At 39.2% G+C, this 6,254-nt stretch overlaps 1 long non-coding RNA gene across 1 annotated transcript; it reads right to left on the reverse strand.

Annotated features, from left to right (window-relative positions):
- Nucleotides 1-1,064: 1,064 nt before the first annotated feature.
- Nucleotides 1,065-4,022, reverse strand: LOC121810951. The gene is made up of 2 exons (XR_006052488.1): nucleotides 3,382-4,022; nucleotides 1,065-1,457 (listed from the first exon to the last, which is right to left on the reverse strand). It is a non-coding gene; the product is annotated as an uncharacterized LOC121810951 (long non-coding RNA).
- Between the last annotated feature and the right edge of the window lie 2,232 nt (nucleotides 4,023-6,254).

A 6,254-nucleotide genomic window follows, 5' to 3' on the forward strand; every position in this document is an offset into this window, starting at 1 on the left:
TGCGACACAGTTTCAATAATAGCAGCGGAAATAGGTTATCAAGAGAGTCATAGGATGACGCCTATGTATGAGGACACAACGCATCCAAAATTCCTAGGCCGACTCAACATCCATCGCAACATCCCGCTCAACCTGCACATAGGGAAAACATATGCAAGGCTGAGTACTTGTTGTACTCAATGGGCTCATGCCGAAAACATTTTATAACAGTTATGTCATCCATACCAGTGATCTCGAGTTTTACATGTAGTTAAGAAATATCATCGAGAATACAAAAACGTTTCATAGACTGGCCAGTCAAACAATCTCCCCATTTTCTCAATAATCCATCAATCACAATCACCATTCCACAGTGCGACGATAGTGTGGCCACACTATTCGCCCACGAGACCGGCCGACTAGCAAGGACGGCTCATGATCCCACCAGTGTACACAACCTGATAGGGTTTGATGCCCTACTCAGACCCGAATTCGTTTCACAACACAACCATATAGCCTAACGGAGCAAGCTCAGACGAACTAGGCATCAGGCAACAATCTCATAAATAAAAACAACATGGCATGACATAACAAGTTAAACCACCCTTATAACACCACATCATGTTTTCGAAAGGTAAAGAGATTTGTAAAAGAAAGCCCACCTCGCTTGCTTAAACAATACAATACCCAACTCAAAGCAACCCTCGTTCCTTGTGCTCACGTACACACAACAACCTTTGCCAACACCACAACACAATCAGCCTTCCATCAATACAAATTATCATGCATGTCCTATCGTTCCTTTCATCGTTCTCTTAAATTACCCACCCCAACATTCATCAACATAAGGAAAAACATGCCATAATATTTCTCAACTTATCACACATAATCACGTCATAAGATACATTCCTTGATCATACATGCATCATATAATTCACCCAAACTTGGCAACAAGTATTATTTTGACATAACAGAAATCTGGTAGAACTGCACAGTCATTTTGTAAAAATCACCAAACATCCATCCGACCTCATATGAAGCTAAATTTTGGTCACTACACAGTAAACACATTCAAGCACGTCCAGTTAAAATGTCACACCGAAATCATATCATTTGGTCAGTAAAAATGTCACAACCCAATTCTTGTTAAGGATAACAAGATTGAGTAATTCACGACTAATGGGGGATTAAAGAAGCGGGGATAGAAATGGGGTAGAATCTGAAGGACTTGCCGAAGGCCAAATGTGATATTACAAAATAACAGTCAAGTATTTGATACAATCTCAGAATAGAATAATTTGACATGTCAACTGAATCAGAGTTCAATGATGAGACATTACTATTCTCATTTACCAAAACACAGCGGAATAGGTCCCTGCTGAACGACTTCGTGTATGAAGACACGAATCGTCGAGAAATCCACACGATTATGTAATAGCATTGACTCCGATCAATTCTTCTCCATCTTGACGTTCAACCTGCACATTTATAAATACATGCAGGGCTGAGTACAGGAGTACTCAGTGGACACATGCCGAAAATAAAACATACAAATATAGTTGTCATCCATCAACAGTATCACACGAGATTTTTCTTAAAAGGCCCGAGCATACTAAATTCTTTTGTGATCTTAAAGTCTGACTTATCAGTCTAAGTTCTTGATATATCCACCATGTCTGAGAATCCAGTGTGCCGTGAAGGTGGCCACCTCCAACGAACACCCTCGCCGGCCAACCTCTCTCTAGGATGGCTCACAGCGCTCGCGCACGAAATTCCGAATAGGATTTGCGGTCCTATTGGGAACCGAATTCTTTATCAAATTTTTGGCATCGCCAAACTTTCGGCATATAGCCCTCACAGACAGGTCTCGAAAACAAACATTTTATGGCATGACAACAACTTTAAATGAAATGATCACATATCCATTTTTGAGAAAGGATGATATTTCATAACTTCAAAATATTTGCTTTATATCCACACTATAGTGCTGGATATTAAAAGAAAGCCCATCTGTTATGCTTATCTCCAATTAACAATTCCTCGTTCGGCCTCTCTTGCCTCTTGAACAAATTCTTTTACAAATAGATAGCGTAAAACGCTAATTAATACTCTAACTATTTTTTTTTCTCTGAGAAAAGAATGCATGCATCCTATCTCTTAGTCTCGGCTTATAGAATTTTTCTTAAATCCTAACTCGGCTTTGTTGTACAACCACACTTAAATTATCCCGCTCACTAAATTTGAGAAATTCTATTTTCTCTTAATTAAATATGGATTCTTAAAATCCTTCTTAAATCCTTTCTGTCGGATTTTCTTAAGATTTCTTAAGGCTTCTTAAGGCCTCTTAGGCCGCCCATGGCGTCGCGGGGCGACGCCGGTCGGCCCTTCGCTTCTCCATTTCAATATTTTCCCACTTAAGAACTCGACACGCTATTCGAGAAAAAGTAACTAGCTGAGCTCCAACTCAATATTTTCCATCTTCGGAAACTTAAAAATTTCAGAAATTAATTTGATTAAGCTTCAAGCTTAATTCCTTAAATTAATTCCTTTCCAACAATATTTATCTTCCAAGTCCGCTAATTTCTTCCATTTAAATTCTAGGCCAAAGTCCTCTTAATTAATTTAAAGTGGCCCAGTTACCAATTAAATCTAGTGGCCCAAATTCCTTTTCCACATAACTCCATTCTTTAATTGGAGTATATAGAAAAAAAGGGCCCAATACTCAATATACTCCCTCCATCGTCACCCATCTATCCTCACATTCCTATTTCCCCAATTCAATTTAGGGATCCTCCACCAATTTGAGTAGCAGCTTCTCCCTCTCCTCCGTCTCGACGCGTCGACGTTTTCGGCCGGCTCCACCGCGGTTCCTCCGGCGAGTGCACTCCCTCTCGGCGAGTCAGCAGTGGAGAGGAAGCGTCGCCTCCCTCCCTCTTCCTCAGCCGCGGCCAGAAATTTCTCCGCGGGAGTTTCCGGAGTTTCGCCGTCGTCGGCAACCTTCCTCTTAAGCTAAGTCACATCCCCCTTTCCTTTTAATCGCTCTATTATGAGCTAAAGCAGCAGCTTGCTATTGTTTTGTTATATCAAATCCTTGCTCCTGTGATTTTTGTGCTTTGATGGAAAGTTGGGCAGTAACGTTGTTGTCTATCTCAAGTTGTGATCTTGGGGAGAGCTTGCTCTAAATTGATTACCAATGGGTGTTTATTGCTACTGGACTGCTTGGTGGTGCTAATTTATTCCACTTATTTGTGGGGCTAGTCTAAGTCCTCTTGAGTCCTTGTTTAAAGGTTGCCTACTATTTTATCTCCATACTTGTGTGATGATCCTATGGAAAAGTTCTAAGTTCTTGGCTACTACTTGTTCTATATGATGCAAGAGTGGTGATGGGGTTGAGGGAATTACCTTGCTCGGTGCACCCTCTCGGTCTGCCCTCCTCACTGCCGCTGCTCCGCATCGCCGCTCCTTACTCCGCTGCACTCCCTTGCCTTGCGAGAATTTTGCAGAAAAAATGTGTGGAGTGGGGAGGGGAGGGCGGTATTTATAAGCCATTCCTTTGGCTTCTTGTGGCAGAGATTTGGGGCATTGTGATCCCAATTTTGGTTACAACCTCAGTCTCCTTTTGAGTTTAATGTTTATGGGAATCTTACCTATTCGATGAAAACCTTGGGGCTGCCCTTTTGACTATTTTCGTGGGAGATGGAATGGCAGGCTGATTGCCTAAATGGACCTGTCTAGTAAGCTTGTCCCACAGTGTCCATTTGTTCACTTTCCCCCTTTGATGAAACGTGTGGATGTGGTAAAGGGAGCTGATCTTGATTCTAGTTTGCAGCCTAATGGCTGACCTATGTAGCTCTACTGTTCCTCATCTTCTAATTGTGCATGCACTTCCTTTCCCTTTACTTGTGAGTTCCAAAATGACCCCTTGCACAGCGGAAGTCATGCATTCACAAATAAATCAGATCTACGGATCTATTTGACCGATTATGGGATTAATTAACTACATGTTAAACACAGAATTGCATCCAAGAACGCACATAATTCATGTAAAAGGAATAAAAACCTAAAACATGAATTCCTACGGTTTAGATTTACCGATCTGATTCTCCAAAGAATCGACGATTGCTTGCGCCTTCTCCACGTGATGTTCTTCGTACTCAACCACAAATCTTCTAATCTGTATCCCGAACTCAGATAATGACCTTTGGGTGGGCAAAGCTTGTCAGAATCGAAAAGGGCTTGATTAGAAAGAAGACAGAATATAAGTTTTCTCAAAAACCGATTTTCGTCCACTCCCACAGGGGAGCACGAAAATTAATGATTAAATTCTCATTTAATCTCCTTTCTAATCTCCTTTTATAAAGAGTTATGATGAGCCAGATTAGGGATCCATGGAGGTTGGACTTGGGCCAAACCTGTTGGACTTTTACTAATTAAATTGAGCCTCAATTTAATACAAGTCCAATAGAATATTATTATCATCCACTATAGTATAATAATATTGACTGCCCGTCATATCCCAAATTACGAGTAATCCGGGCTTTACCTCTTTAATTTATTATTTCCCGTGTTTAAGATATAAATATCCATTAATTAATTTAAGTCTGCTATTTGACTATAATTAATTAATATCTTTTTTCCAAGAGTTGTCTAGTTCAAAATCTTTATTTATTATTCTGGAATAAATTCCAACCGGCCGGGTTTCTGAATAATAAAACCTTTTTCGAACACCTCTTGAGGATATTATCAAACTGGACTTACCCAGTACACGATTCATTGCAATAACAATACTAGCACCTCTAGACATTGATCACCACTACCCAAGATACCAGGATTCTTGGATTGCGAAAAATCCGCATCATTTGATAAATCAAAGTAGTGCATAATCAATATCGTATGCTCAATGTTATGTCAACAATGATTAAGAATCACCGAGACCTCGTCTTTCAGTAAATAGCAAGAAAGACTTATCTCAACTGTTAGATCCTTCAGTGCTATACTACACCAGTGTCATTTATTTCCTAAGGTAAGGAAACATGCGGACTGACACTGCAACCTTTCACGATAGGTAGCCAAAGCATATCTGGGTTGTGAAATTCTATTTCTCTTCTACAAAGGACCGACTGCGTCACCTTCTGTGAACGTCGTTCACGACCAGTCTACTATGTAGAAGAATTAGACTTATTTGCTTCTTATACATTTAAATGTTTGAGAAACATCTTATAAATGCATAAGCAAACACCAATGTGATAAAATTAATTCTTCTCGCCTTGGGTTAAAAGTAGATTGTAGAGTTTATTGTATACAAGCAATTCTATCCGTGCAATATGCTCGAAATATGCTTTTCAGTATACCAATCCTAACACCTTCTTGGGGCTTGGTGGAGGGGATTTTCGAGAGAGATGGAGGGGAAGATTGGCTTACACTCATTTTGACCTACTCTCCTACTCATACTATAGTTTTGAGTAGAGAGAAATTGTATATCCATTATTGTAAAATTCTTGGATTTGTAGCTCAAGAAGTGGTGTAGTATTTTCTTCATTAAATTTTCGGATGTAAAGTAAATTGTATGCGCCCACTTTTCCTTAATAAAAGTATCCAAATTACTTTTATTCTTGCAATTTTTCTTTTGTACTCAAATTCTCCCAATAGGCTTAATTTGATTCAACGTCGGAGGTTACAACAGAATCACATGTCTGCATGTTTTCTAATTGCAATTAATCGAGCTAATAAATCTGAATTAATAAAAAAAAAGAATTAAAAAAAGCGGGGAGTCACAAAAAACAACAATGCAACCCTCTGGTCGGAACATAAAAATTCTGGCAGTACTGCGCGATTCGATTGAAAAATTTACCAAAACTTCATCCGATGTTCAATGAGGCTGAAATTTTCACAAAACACAGAAGACTCTTCAAATTTCATCCAGTCAAAAATGCACATCAAGATAAGGCCATTTGGTTGGTCAAATAAAAAATGAAACTCTCTGGGCGAGAATACAAGTTTCTGGCAGAATTGCGCAGTCAACTTCAAATGTTTATTAAATTTTCATCTTTCGTCAAAAGGGGCTTAAATTCACACACAACACAGAAAACACCTCAAAATTTACTCAGTTAAAAATTCGTGACAAAATATGAGCGTTTGGTTGGTCAAACACATGTCGGAATCCACTATTCAAACACCACAGTTTTCAGGCTTCACAATTTTGAAATTAGGGTTTATTCCTCATTCATCCAAACACATTTATTCATGCTTCTAACACACAATCATGCTTCAAAAAG

The sequence above is a fragment of the Salvia splendens genome, chromosome 7, assembly GCF_004379255.2.
Source record: "Salvia splendens isolate huo1 chromosome 7, SspV2, whole genome shotgun sequence".
Classification (NCBI taxonomy): Eukaryota; Viridiplantae; Streptophyta; class Magnoliopsida; order Lamiales; family Lamiaceae; genus Salvia; species Salvia splendens.